The sequence below is a fragment of the Ctenopharyngodon idella genome, chromosome 24 (assembly GCF_019924925.1).
Source record: "Ctenopharyngodon idella isolate HZGC_01 chromosome 24, HZGC01, whole genome shotgun sequence".
NCBI lineage: Eukaryota > Metazoa > Chordata > Actinopteri > Cypriniformes > Xenocyprididae > Ctenopharyngodon > Ctenopharyngodon idella.
This window is the reverse complement of record NC_067243.1, coordinates 696485-711963: the sequence shown is the minus strand read 5'-3', so window position 1 is coordinate 711963 and position 15479 is coordinate 696485. Positions and strand designations below refer to the sequence as shown.

Sequence of the window (15479 nt, the reverse complement as noted above, 5' to 3'; positions counted from 1 at the left end):
TCAGCTGTATCAGTGCATCACTGTGACGTCTGACTGACCGAGGTTTTTGTACCACTCTTTATCACTGTGTGAACACCCATACACTGTTTGGATAGTGTAAACTCAGACAGTAATAATCTCCTGTATCTTCAGTCTGGACTCCACTGATGGTCAGAGTGAAATCACTACCATAGTCAGATCCACTGCCACTGAATCTAGATGGAGTTCCTGACTGGAGGGTGTTTATGTCATAAATGAGGAGTTTAGGAGTTTCTCCAGGTTTCTGCTGATACCAAGACACACAGTCTCTACAGCCAGAAATCGGCTGACTGGTTTTACAGCTGATTGTAACAGTTTCTCCTTGTTTGATGGATTTTATTGTTGGGTTCTGAGTCACTGTCACTTGTCCCCAGCTCTCTGAAATTGACATATTTTAGTCATTAATGGTTATTGGACTGTAAATGAGATGTGGTTGTTTATTTTTCAAGATATTTAAAGAAGATATTTACCCTGAATGCAGAGAGTGAGAGTCCAGATGAAGAAGGTGATTGTGTTCATTGTTGTTCTTTTGTCTTGTGTGATGATGAAGATTGTGTTCTGTTCTGCTCTCAGTCATGAAGTGTTAAACTCACAGTACTATAAACACTCTCAGAGCACTGAAGCATGTGTGACAATGCAAAGTGACTCTCTCTATTTAAATCATCATCATGAAGACTGCAGCTCACTCTCAAAGACATTTCAAAGACAATTTCCAAAATAAACATAGAATTGACAAAGAATTGACAAGCTTGAAATACAATGTTTATAAAGTCTGATTTAACTTCTTGTTTCTCATTGATAGTCTGTTTAAAGGATTATAACAAAAAGACAAAAGTTATATCTGTTATATTTTAATAAAATTCAACCCCTGGGATATTAGGTGCCCAAAGTTGATGAAACACTCATAAATAAATGACAAAGAATAAGCATATTGTATCTTCTCTTCCCAAAGTCTTCAGAAGTGAATGACACCTGAAGCCAGACACATTCAATTTACAAATGGCCGAGCTGCTCTTATGTTAAAAACAAGGTGGATAAAGACTATAATGTTTGTCTCATTTGTTTAGTGTCCAAACCTGCTCCTGAAGGGCCTGTAGAGTTCAGCTCCACGTCTACACTATCACAGACTTGTGCTGGAGGGGCGACAGATAAGAAAGTGGGACTCTAATGGAGACAAAGTCCACTTTCTGCTCTGACAATTCACCCATTCCTGAATTATGAGGGAAGTATATTAATATCCCCTCAATACTTAATGCATTGGAGGAAGGTGACAGATAAGAGAGTGGGACGATAATGTCAACTCACCCTGCTGAAAAATCCAGCATAAACCAGCATGAATGCCGTGTTGGTCCAGACTGGTTTAGTGCTGGTCTAACTGGTCTAGAAAAACTGTGCTGGTGTAGCTGGTCCACAGCACTCCCACTTCCCATGCTGCCCCTATACCAAAATCTATTTAAAATACATTTATTTCAAACTAAGTATCCTTCAGATCCGTTAACATATTTATTGACACATCACTTATTGATAACTTAATGATATAAAATTATAATTAAACTTTATTTGGAGCATTTCTTTATTGCACAATGCATTTCCCTTTCGAAAGGGAACTCAACACTGCGTTTTACCGCATATGGGGAACATCACTCGTGAACCGGTGTCTTAAAGCAATGTATCAAATCCCGCCAATCCTATTGGCTGGCGACAGCCTATGACGTCATCAAGACGCGGCCCGGAAGTATAAAGGAGCCGCCAGTATAAAGTATAAAGGAGCAGCAGTCAGTATCTTTTCGTCTTTCAGGACTGTTTTGTCTAATCGCGATTACTTCAGTAAGAATGTTTTATTATGCCTAACAAACGTTTCAGAATGTGTGTCCACCCGTGTCCCAGGTGTTTGACACTCAGTGACACACACAATCTGTGTGTTTTTCTCCCATATGAAAAAGTTTTGGTAAAAATATCTGTGATTCTTTTATGTTCCAACAGAATATTATAAGGGACATATATGCGGCAAAAAACACATATACAAATTAAATAATATTTGTTGTATTTTCAATCCTATATGTCATATATGTCCCACACATTTAACTAAAGTCTTATAGATTTTCATGATGTAAAAACAGGAAAATAATGCAAATTTAATAGGCCTATGAATGTCCACCATATCTCTTAAGATAAGTTCACTCATGCTCTTGATCTTATCTTGTCCTAAGTGGAGCCCTACACCTGTCAATCACAGTCATATAATGTATAATCATAGACTTTCAATCTTAGATGAAACACATATAAACTACACGCAAGCACATATTTTAATTACAAAATTAACATTTTAATTACAAAACTAATTAATTTGATTAACGTCTTAACGTGGGATGACACTTGGTGACTTTAGTCGCATTAGCTATGTGAACACAAAAATCATGGACATGATTCAGATGTGTTAAAGGGTCAGGAAAAAAAGTCACACTTTGCTCCTTCACGGTTAAAAATGACCGCCATAGGAAATTAATGGGAAATATGAAAAAAATACGAAAACTCTGAGAATCTTTTGGTGGTACAAACTACAAATCAACCACTGTGCAGAAAAAAAGTGCACAGCAATGAATCGGTGACGCTCTAAAATGTGCAAAACAGATACATCCACCCCACTAGTGTGACTATAAAACAGAGCAAGTTTTTGCAAATGTGAAATAATCAAGAATTCAGCCACTATGCAGGAAAAAAAAACACAGCAAGTAAGAAGTTTACACACACACACACTTACACACACTTACACTTACACTCACACTCACTCACACACACACACACACACACTCACTCACTCACTCACTCACTCACTCACTCACACTCTCACTCACACTCACACTCACTCACACACACACACACACACTCACTCACACTCACACACACACACACACACACACACACACACACACACACACACACACACACACACACACACACACACACACACACACACACACACACACACACACACACACAAATGAACTGGTGTGGCTGTAACAATTATGGTAACACTGAGCCAAAAGACTCAAATAAGAGGTTGAAATCAGATCTGATTCTGACCCAGATTGATTGATGTAACCCGGGTAACCCAGGCTACTAGTAAAGAGAAAAAAAGTTAAGAAAAGGAAAAAAATTCTAGAAGAAAAAGAGATTCATCCAATCACTGATCGTGCTGCAGTGAGAGACACCCTTAACAGCCAATAGAAGCGGCGCATTCATAAGTCCCGCCCACTGGTCGCGCCGGCGCTGTTTTCAGCGTGAGCAGATGAGAGAGAGAGATCAGCACCAGCACAGACCCTTTCTCCAAAAAATCCATTAATCTAACTGGAAATGTGATTGAGTGCACTGAAAGTGGAGCTTTTGAAGTCGATGCGTCAGCCTGAAGTGTTGAAGAGACGGAGAGAGAGAGAGAGAGAGAGAGAGAGAGAGACGGAGCGGATCCCGGAGTGGATCCCGGAGTGTTGAACTGTGAGTAATCTTCCTTTTGTGAATAAAGGTGTGATTCTATTTTGCTTTAGTGAGTGAAATTCCAGATATTAATACTAATATAATGTAAATGACATGTCGAAGTTACTAAAATGATTAGTTATGAGCCGTTTTGAGTAGGCCGCGTGCACACAGCGCGAGCTGAACTGATTAGCACATGGGCTAAAGCTACCGCGTGTAAACATGAGTGATATATGAGTGTCAGTGTGTTTAATAACTGCCTATTAATGTTTAATTTGATTGTGTCAATTTGAGATATTCATATGATTTATGTAAATGTCTGAATCAAAAGTGAATTGTTGTTTTTCAAGGCCTGTCTTTCTTTCTATGTGTGTGAACGTGATGATTATTGTTTATTCTGGTCAATAAACCTAAATATAACTTTCACTTTACAACAGGGGGTCAAATTTTGTCACACACGTTTAGCAATTTATAAATAAAACCAGCACTAATTAAACAGTTACTAGCTTCTCATTGTTCAGTTTATTTAATTGGTGAAGTACATTACTACACAAAAATAATATATGGTTTGCTAAATAATGGCTAAAAGGCGTTTACTGTACATTCAGTTAATCATTAATTACTAGCTTATTTTTGTTTATTTATGGCATGAATGTGGATCCTTCAAATGTTTAATAAATTTTAAATAATGGCTAATATGCCCTTACTAGCCTATATGTTAAGTTTATCATTAATTACTAGTGTGTATGTGCATAACACATGCATAATTGTGAACCCTTAAAATAAAGTATTACAGATCTCTTTTGAGATCTGCCTCCCTCCCCTTCAGGTACAGTCATTTTATGTTCATCTGTTTACGTTTATAGAGGTAAGAAGACAAATATCTAAGAAGATGAATGTGTATCATTTCCATCTCTTGTTTCCTGTTCCTTGACAGACCCAAAGGAAAAGGACAGTGATTCCCAAACCACAGAGAAATGAAAGACTGTTGATGAGTATCAAACACAACCTTGACAGAGACTCAGAAGAGGCTGAAAAAAAATGGAGGAAAACAAAAAAATTGAGGAATTACAACAAAAAAAGTAAGAAAAATGCTCAGAGGCGTGTTTTAGTTATTTTACTGTTGTGGTGAATCAGCAGCCAGCTATCAAACTGTTTGGTGGTTTACTTAATTTTTACTGTCTTTGCACTTCAAACTTTCAAAATTTTTGTAGAACTGCTATTGTTTCAATATTATTATTCAACTTGCTATGTACAATTGATACAAAGAATTTAATAATTATTGGTAATTAATTGCATTATTATCAAGTATATGACAAGAAACCTGAAAGTTATCCAACCTCTAACATCTGGCATGATGGCTTTGAAAAATGCATCATTAACATTAAATTCATCAGCTTAGATGACCATATGTACAATGGAGGTAGTCGAGTTGGTAAATAGGTGTAAGAGATTGCTTTATCATATTTTATTTTGCTATATTTTTGTCGCTAGAGCTACCAAATCTGATAAATGAAGTGAAGATGTCCCTGAAGTCTCAGTGTTCGTCAGCATCAGTCAGCTCTGACTTGGAAGGTGGGACAGGATTTGCCACAGAGTAATTACAGAGCCCTTCCAACAGAACAGGTAGTGTACTAGCTTATCTAGTCAATGAAGTGCTGAAACACTGTTGTTGTTGTTACTATATTCAAAGTGATCCAGTTGGAGTAAGTTTAGGTTAAAGGATTAGTTCAGTTTGAAATGAAAATTAGCCCAAGCTTTACTCACCCTCAAGCTGTCCTAGGTGTATATGACTTTCTTCTTTCTGATGAACACAATCTGAGAAATATTAATAAATATTCTGACGCATCCGAGCTTTATAATGGCAGTGAACGGGATCAACAAGTATAAGGCTGAAGAAAGAACCTCCATCCATCATAAACATACACCACACGGCTCCAGGAGTTATGTTCATCAGAAAGAAACAAGTCATATACACCTAGGATGGCTTGAGGGTGAGTAAAGCTTGGGCTTAGGGCTGGGCGATAAAACGATAACGATATGTATCGCGATAGACACGTGATCGATATCAATAAAAAATGTGTTCGATAAAACGTTCGATATTTTTTTTTATTCTTCATCGGAAGAAAACAGAGGTTGCGAAGCAAGTTTGGTTGCATTAACAAAGGCACTCGCTCTCTGGTAACCTAGCAACGTAGGGAGTGACACGCTAACAGCCAATCATGTAACAGTATCAAGTTTGGTTGCGCCATATCGTTGTCTCGTGCTGGTCTGCTGGATTCCTCTTCAGTAACCGGCAACTGATAAGCAGAAAATGAGTGCCGCAGCAAGCGAGGAAATTGTAAATAAAAGAGGAAATGTCAGCTCGCCAGTATGGCAGTTTTTTGGATATTATAAGTCTGACCGTAGTCAGACCAATGTCGTCTGCAAATTATGCAAGACTGGTAACACCACGAACTTGATGTACCACCTTAGCCGCGCTCACCCTTTGGAGCACAGCCGTATTCAACCAACAACATCTGTAGCTGCAACACCGCACGACATTTTAATTATTTGAGTTTTCCATGGTTGTTGACATTTCTGTCTTAATAACTGAGGGGATTATGATCAGAGGAAGGTTAAGTTTAAAATAAAAATGTTTAAATGTAATATATTTTTCTCCTGGTCCTTATTTTAAATGGGTCAGAAAAAATTATCAATAATTATCGATATCGAGCGATATGAAACACTGATATCGTGATACAGTTTTCAGCCATATCGCCCAGCCCTACTTGGGCTAATTTCATTTCAAAGTGAACTAATCTTTTAAGTGTCTTCCTCAGGGCCAAAATAGTGGCAATTCCTGTCAAACTCACAACTTTCTGGTTCCATTTGGAAGTCCAGATCCCAAACACTGGACCACCCCATGCTGCTGTTGATTTGTCTAACTTGATCTGTAGTCATGGACTGTGGGACACTTTGCTTCCTAACAACAGCAATGTTTTGCCTTTTATTTGTTTGTCTCACAGGAGCAACGTTGCAGAAAGTGTCCTCATGTGGTGCCCGCCAGCATTGGTACAGCAATTAATACCAAACTTACTGAAATTAGAGGGAAGAAAACACAAAAACATCCAAAATCCTTAATGGTCTTTGATGATTGATAGCCATGACAGTGTGTTCGAGGTATTTTGGTGGGGGGGTGTGTTTTGCCTTTGCAAAGTTCAGTTTGATATCAAGTTGTAATTCTAAATTACTCTTGTGGAGTATAATTTGATTGTGTCTCTTTTGATTGCGTTGAAATAAAAGTATTTCTGATGCAAATTTGTGTAAGTAATTGACTGAAATCATATATGATTTGTATATGCAGAGATATTGTAATATTGACTGAAATCATATAAGATAATTATATATAGAGATACAAGGAATTAGGTGGAAACATATAAAACTTGAAGAATATGCACACAATTTCCCTATTAAAATCATATAAAATATATAAAATTCATATGAACAAATGATGCAAAATTTAAATCAATCCTATATGACTTGCATATGATTCAATCAAGAGTTGTAAATGATTTGTATAGGAAATTACTGATATTCATACACATTTTTTACTAAAATCATATACTATTGCATACTGTTGTCATGTAAAACTCATATAAGACTTCATATATGACCTAAAAATCCCATATAAGATGTGTGATTTTTAGTATGAAAGTGGCCATAATCGGTCTGATTTTGTATATGACATGTATTGGACTTATATGAAACACATAAGGAAATTCTGGCTGATTTGAGTAAGGAAGATATATGGTTGCTGTATATGAAACATACAGGTTTTTTTTCATATGGGGGGATACAACAAACGAGCCATTAGTGCTACGAGCAGTAATAAAAACATTAGCAAAACGCTACATGCTATCAGCGCATACCTGAAACCACCGTAACAGAAAAAGGGGAGGATCCGGACGTGACGCATCCCAGGCTGAAACTAACCAGCCCTGAAATAGTGAACACTCGCTGCTGATTGGTGATCATGAGTGTCAATCACCACCCTTCCCTCATTCATACGGTCACATAGTTAACTAATGAACCTTACTGTAAAGTGTTACCGTTGTTTTATATAAAAATGAATGACTATATATAAATGTATATTCACTCTATTAATTTTAAAAGTCTTAATTCATTTAAAAAAAACTTTGTTAAACATTGTCATTGTGTTGTTTGTGATCCTCCATCAGCAGCTGCAGTATCTCTCAGCTGTATCAGTGCATCACTGTGACGTCTGACTGACCGAGGTTTTTGTACCACTCTTTATCACTGTGTGAACACACAGCTACTAGGACAGTGTTCACTCTGACAATAATAATCTCCTGTATCTTCAGTCTGGACTCCACTGATGGTCAGAGTGAAATCACTGTCAGATCCACTGCCACTGAATCTAGATGGAGTTCCAGTATAACGGCTTGTTGCATAATATATGAGGAGTTTAGGAGCTTCTCCAGGTTTCTGTAAGTACCAGGATAAATAAACACCATCATACACTGCACTGCTGCTTTTACAGTTTATTCTGACTTCTTGTCCTGGTTGAGCTGCTGTTATTGATGGACTCTGAGTTACAGTGTACTGTCCTCTACACTCTGAGAGAAAACAGAAACAAAAATGAAAATGATATTTGACATTTTAATAGAATTAAAAATTATTGTTAAAAAAAAAAGAAGAAAAAAGAAACTGTATTTCACAAACCTTGAGCAAACAGAGTGAGAGTCCAGATGAAGAAGGTGATTTTGTTCATTGTTGTTCTTTTGTCTTGTGTGATGATGAAGATTGTGTTCTGTTCTGCTCTCAGTCATGAAGTGTTAAACTCACAGCACTATAAACACTCTCAGAGCACTGAAGCATGTGTGACAATGCAAAGTGACTCTCTCTATTTAAATCTTCATCCTGAAGACTGTAGATCAGTCACAAAGACATTTCAAAGACAATTCCCAAAATAAACATTTCATTGCATGGTATTCCAAGGAGAAGCAGGTTTGAAATTCAGTGTCAATGTGTTTTCTCTCACCCAGCATTCATATGTGGAGTCTATGGACCCCCTAAAGGGAACATGGGACAAACAAATATGAGATGGAAGGAATAACAATGCTTTTGCGTTACCCCGAGAAATTTTGCATTCGCTCACAAAACCTTCTGAGCTGTTTGCAGGCGAATGCAAAAGCATTGACTTATTTTTTTTTTTTCTCCCATCATATTTTGTTTCCCTTCACCATGTCCCATTAGGGGCTCCAAAGAATTGACAAGCTTGAAATACAATGTTTATAAAGTCTGATTTAACTTCTTGTTTCTCATTGATATTCTGGTTAAAGGATTATAACAAAAAGACAAAAGTTGTATCTGTTATATTTTAATAAAATTCAACCCCTGGGATATTAGGTGCCCAAAGTTGATGAAACACTCATAAATAAATGACACAGAATAAGCATATTGTATCTTCTCTTCCCAAAGCCAAACCTGCTCCTGAAGGGCCTGTAGAGTTCAGCTCCACGTCTACACTATCACTGACTTGTGCTGGAGGGGCAACAGATAAGAAAGTGGGACTCTAATGGCGACAAAGTCCACTTTCTGCTCTGACAATTCACCCATTCCTGAATTATGAGGGAAGTATATTAATATCACCTCCATACTTAATGCACTGGAGGAAGGTGACAGATAAGAGAGTGGGACGATAATGTCAACTCACCCTGCTGAAAAATCCAGCATAAACCAGCATGAATGCCATGTTGGTCCATACTGGTTTAGTGCTGGTCTAACTGGTCAAGAAAAACTGTGCTGGTGTAGCTGGTCCACAGCACTCCCACTTCCCATGCTGGCCCTATCCACCTTATTCCTGACTAGCCTACTGCGTTTCAAATTATGGGTTGCACTTCCGGTTTGGGGAACTTCCGTTTAAAAAGACTGAAATTAATCGTTTCAAATCATAAGGTTGCCCTACAAATAAAGCTTATCTGTCAGTTTGACTGAATGAGCTGTCAATTTTTCTTTCATGTTTTATATTCAGACATCATGAGAATTACGTAACGCTTGGTATTTTAACGTAACATGTTATAACGAATATCTATGGCAAGAGCTTTTTTCAGTCGCTGCTTTCTATCCTCGTGATTATTTTCTTTTGTCCCTTTCATGCCGCTGTAATAGTATGAAAAAGGACAACATATACTGCACATTTGTGGTCTGTTCTTCCGATATAATGTACGATATATCCCATTAATAATTCACTGGAATGAACGAAGAATCTCTCGTTTTTCACCTCAAAGCCTCACGTCTCTTTCTAGGTTTGTTTTCACAGGTAAATACAATTTATTATCTGTAAAAATGATGGTACTTTGAAATAGTATCACGCAATGCTGAAGTTCATGGACATTTTTATAAAGGCAACGTATATTACATAATACAGATATATATCACTAAAGTTATATTTAACCCGTCCGTTATTTCTGTGGAAAGAATCTTGCTTTTTCATGGCCTGTTGAAAGTACCTTGTTGATGCTTTTACACTTTTAAATGTCCTTTTAATGTTCGTTGGTTGAAGGGTGAGTAGAAAAATGTCATCTCGTACCCAGTTAAAAAAAAAAAACGTATTATTTCTTTCATAGAGCGAGTCTTTCACTGACTGTTTACAGCTTAACAGAAGTTACACCCATAGTTCGCACAAAGCTTCATGGGCGTAGGAATAAGGTGGATACCAAAATCTATTTAAAATACATTTATTTCAAACTAAGTATCCTTCAAATCCATTAACATATTTATTGACATATCATTTAGAACTTACTGATATAAAATTATGATTAAACTTTATTTGGAGTATTTATTTATTGCACAATGCACATTTCTTAAAGGGGTGGTTGATTATGATTTGACTTTTTTAACTTTAGTTAGTGTGTAATGTTGCTGTTTGAGCATAAACAACATCTGCAAAGTTACGATGCTCAAAGTTCAAAGCAAAGGGAGATATTTTAAAGAATTCTGTTTAAGGACTACAACAAACAGCTGGTAGGGACTACAACAAGCTTCTTCCTGGATTGGTGACATCACTAACCCTACAATTTACATAAACCCCGCCCTGAGAACACACAACAAAGGGGAGAGGCCATGTTATTGCAATACAGTACATAACACAAATGAAATAGCATGTCATAAAAGCAAGGTGATAACATGACAAGTGTAACACTTTAGAAGTTGCTCTTAATTCATTGAAGAACAAGACCAGGATAAATGCTTTCTAGCCAAAAATGTGAAGAAACCGAAGAGAGCAGAGGTTAACTTTTGCCCTGCTAATCCAACCGGAGAAACAGATGAAAGCCTTGAAAAATGATGTGAGCTACTGATAGATTTCGGATCAAAAGGTTTGTCCAAAACGTTCGCCTACACAAGGAGAAATGTGGTACAGAACAGTCCAGTTTTTTGAGGACTGCACTCTTTCAGATTGAAGAGGTAAGGTCATATTTACTCTTCTCTCATTTGCTCTTCATTTGTGCTACAGTTGATGCTCTCCTCATCATGTGTTATAGGGATACTCCACACAAAAAGGAAAATTCTCACATTTACTCACTCATGTCATCCCATATGTAAATGTCTTTCTTTCTTCAGAGGAACACAAACATTTTTAAAGAAATAATTCCTCTCTGTGAGTCCATATAATGCAAGTGGATGGGACCTCTAGAGTTGATAAAGGTAATTTCTGTTGAAAAGGTAGAAACTACTGCTACAACCACACAAAACCAACACAATGGTAATTCCCAGTTAATGAATCAATGTCTTTTGAAGCTAAATCAACTGGGGATCTATAGATTTCCATCATGATTTTGTGTGGTTGTAGAAGTGTTTCTACCTTTTCAGATAGATGTGGAGGGGGCGGGTTTTAATTGTGCTCTTGTTTGGTGGAATATAAAAGCGTCAGTATTGACATTATGCAGAAGTGCGTCTCAGTGACGGAGTTACAGGATTTCCGGCGCACCGTGTGAATGTCCGAGAGGTAGGAGTATTCAGCCGTGATGTGGGCTGTTTGTTTGTGCCATGCAGGGTTACATTATTTCATTGTAGTGTGGATTGAGGAGCATTTGTGGGATGCTTTTAGTGATGGCTGTTTCCATGGAAATGTATTCTATCTACCATGGAGTTCCCTGTGTTATGGGAGTCGCCATTTGACAGACATTTCTACTATGGGTTTGGTTGCTTATTAGTGACCTAGCTAGTGATCCTTACTCTTGGAGCGTGTTGTATTTACACAGTTAATGTCTGAGCCAATGCAAGAGATGTTGCAGCGGTCTTTGGTTTCCCTTTAAACTGCTGCTTGGATGTCTGCCGTTCATGTTTGCTTCACCATAGATGACTGCTTGGACATCAAACTGTGTTCTCGTGGCCGTTATATTGTTTCTGGGATCAATCTTTGGAGCTGTGTGAGATCAGCCTGTGTGATTGTGCTGCTGGACCGGACCATCAGATCAGCACTATTACTACTTTACTCCTAATTTTGAACTGTGATATGTATCAACTCAAATCAAAGCCTTGAGGGGGTGTACAACAGGGATTGAAACTGTATTGTGATTTAATCATTTGTTTGTTTGTTTTTTTGTTTTTTTTTAATATATTTAATTATTTTGAATTTGCTTGTGGTTCATTTAGTTTGTAAACCAGGTTGCTCCTGCCGTCGGACGCAGCGCCCCATTGACTGCATAGAACAGGTTCAGTTGTTGTTGTGTTTTTGTTTGTTTTTTGGAGGCACATGTCGAGCTGATTAAAGGCTTTTACAGATATGTGTATGAATATTGTGTAAAGTGTGTGTTTGTTTGTGTTTTACTTTGTGTTTAATTCCCCGTTCAGAATTGGAGGGCCAGTGCTGTTGGAGGATCCAATGCCCTGTTTGCCTTGACACGTTCAAGACCTGATTAATCTTTGTGGGTCTAAATGCAGTGAATTTTGGCCTTCACTCTGTAACTGAAGGTATTTTCACATGTAACGTGTCAGTCATGGTCTCATCTGGAAAGAGATTGACGGATCTGAGCGGACGCTCTCAATGTCTTGATGGTGCCTGGGAGTTTCAATGTTTACACATTTAGGGGAAATAAACCTATGAATGGCATACTAAGAGTAGTCAATGAACAATAAACTGGGTTAAGAGAATGTATTTAAATCTTATATATTACATTTACCTTTAAAGTCTTTAGAAACTTTGCTAAACATTGTCATTGTGTTGTTTGTGATCCTCCATCAGCAGCTGCAGTATCTCTCAGCTGTATCAGTGCATCACTGTGATGTCTGACTGACCGAGGTTTTTGTACCACTCTTTATCACTGTGTGAACACCCAGTTACTGTTGATGCTGTGTTCACTCTGACAGTAATAATCTCCTGTATCTTCAGTCTGGACTCCACTGATGGTCAGAGTAAAATCACTGCCATAGTCAGATCCACTGCCACTGAATCTAGATGGAGTTCCTGACTGAAGGCTTCTTATGTAATAAATGAGGAGTTTAGGAGCTTCTCCAGGTTTCTGCTGATACCAAGACACACAGTCATTACAGCCAGAAATCGGCTGACTGGTTTTACAGCTGATTGTAACAGTTTCTCCTTGTTTGATGGATTTTATTGTTGGATTCTGAGTCACTGTCACTTGTCCCCAGCTCTCTGAAATTAACATATTTTAGTCATTAATGGTTATTGGACTGTAAATGAGATGTGGTTGTTTATTTTACAAGATATTTATACAAGATATTTACCCTGAATGCAGAGAGTGAGAGTCCAGATGAAGAAGGTGATTTTGTTCATTGTTGTTCTTTTGTCTTGTGTGATGATGAAGATTGTGTTCTGTTCTGCTCTCAGTCATGAAGTGTTAAACTCACAGCACTATAAACACTCTCAGAGCACTGAAGCATGTGTGACAATGCAAAGAAGTGGGCAGGATTTACAACAGACAAACTAACATACACTAGAGTCACACTATGATCATTTACATTCTGACTAATGCTAGTTTTAGTTAGTTTAGTAGTTTTTTAGTTTTTTTTTCTGACCACTGAGACACTGAGGATCAGTGTTGGGTGTAACATTAGTAATCAGATTACTTTTTTTCAAGTAGTTAGTAAAGTAACGCATTACTTTTATATTTACAACAAAATTTCTTTTATTTTTTTCAAATAAGTTAATCAAGTTACTTGTTTTTCCATGTATTGACTGACAGCTCTCCTGTCCTCATGTTGAGAGAAATAAAGTGCAGAGGTGTTGTGTGTGAATGATGGTTATTGTATAGACTAAATGTGAATATGCATTTACTCATCTCACTTACACAAAATCAGAGTCAGTATTCCTCAAAATGAATAAAAACAGTGAAATGCAATCTTGAAATGTATTTCTTTTTAAGTTTTATTGCTGAAGTAAGAGTGTTGAACTTTCTTCTCCTGTATCCTATTCTTCTGCAATCCAGAATGGCAGCACAGCCTAAAGGTTTGTTTGAGCTGCGCCCTCTACTGTACAGCTGGGAATTTGCATTTCCTTCAGTCTGAGGCTTATTCATTTCACTTTTGGTGTGAAATGAAACTTTTTTGTTGTTATTAAAAACAAGCAATCCCAGCCCAGGTGAGAAAAAGTAACACAAAAGTAATGTAATGCATTACTTTCCACAATTAGTTACTTTTTTAGGGAGTAACGCAATATTGCAATGCTGAGGATGTTTAGATGAACATCCATCTCTGTGTCCACATTCAGTCATGTGACCAGTTTGACTGACAGTTTGACTCCGGCTTTAATAACACAGCTGTGATTGGTTTATTTATCATCAGCACTGAGAAATTTACGAGGAATCATGTGACCAGGTCTCTGCTACATAATGTGAAATTTACATACATACTATTTACTATATCAGAATAATGTTGTGACGAGCAGGGCGGGGCGAGAGCCGTGAGAGAACAGCACCAGGCCGCTGGAGTGATTGCTAAGGAGCGTCACCTGTGCACTGCACCGCAACAATGAACTGTGTTACAAATATCTATGAACTTAACTAGTTAGCTGAGGTTCAGGAGCGGGGTCGCACCTCAACCAATCACCTGACTTCTCAAATCCTACAGTACTGTTTGTCTTGTTCTCTTGAACCCTCCCTTCCCCTCCCTCTCTCTCATCCATTCAACCATCCGTATCATCCCCTCTTCTCTTCCTTTCCAGGTTGTATCGGGGTCCTAATCACTCAGATCAACCTGACTATCATCCCTTTCCCTTCCCCTTCATCCTCTCCCTATTAATCCCTAACTTTCTTCAGAAAATAATTCTCCAACATTCATGGTTGTGGTGTGGTCATATTAAAATCACACTTTCAAACTCCAAAAATTACAAACAAAAAAAAATTGAATGAATGAATGAATGAATGAATGATCATGTGTATCTCAGCAGGTTTTTATCAGATGTGCTTCAGTAATTTCCACAGTCGCTTTGGGATCATGCAGGTTTTCCTAAACTTTGGTGTGTATTACGAGGAAGAGAAGAAAAAGACAAGAGAAGAAAAAGGAAGAAAAGAAGAAAAAGAAAGAAGAGGATATGAAACAGATAAACATTTCATTGTCCTTTATTGTAGTAAAAAACAACTGCATCTAGCAGAAACAAACACATCCTTACTGTAATGTGGGCGACAAACCCCGCTGTTAACAAACACTAAACCTGCGACTGCTTCATCTCCGTTTATAACCTGATCTCCAGTAATTATTTGAGTCATAAACAGCTGTTTCTTCAACATCAGACTTGTGGTGAAATGGGTTTATTTATTTATTGTTCCTTTTAGTAATAACAAGGTGTTATCTGAACTTTCCCAGTGTATCTCCAGAAACAAGAGAAGCAGTGGATTCCAGTAACATGAAGCTCCTGTGAGGACGCTGAACATCTGCTGATGGAGCTGCTCTATTCTGAGAGGAACAGAATCACCTGATGATCAAATATGAGTTTCACTGTCCACACTTTATTCTCTGAAATGAGT

At 37.7% G+C, this 15479-nt stretch overlaps 2 long non-coding RNA genes across 2 annotated transcripts in view; both read left to right on the top strand.

The window, feature by feature from the left end:
- Nucleotides 1–12811, top strand: part of LOC127506561 (uncharacterized) — a 133278-nt gene extending 120467 nt beyond the window's left edge. The window contains exon 4 of the long non-coding RNA XR_007928015.1: nucleotides 12797–12811. This is a non-coding gene — a long non-coding RNA (uncharacterized LOC127506561). The remainder of the gene's footprint in view (nucleotides 1–12796) is intronic.
- Nucleotides 3316–6729, top strand: LOC127506593 (uncharacterized). The gene is made up of 4 exons (XR_007928063.1): nucleotides 3316–3510; nucleotides 4427–4571; nucleotides 4984–5115; nucleotides 6498–6729. It is a non-coding gene; the product is annotated as an uncharacterized LOC127506593 (long non-coding RNA).
- Nucleotides 12812–15479: the final 2668 nt, after the last annotated feature.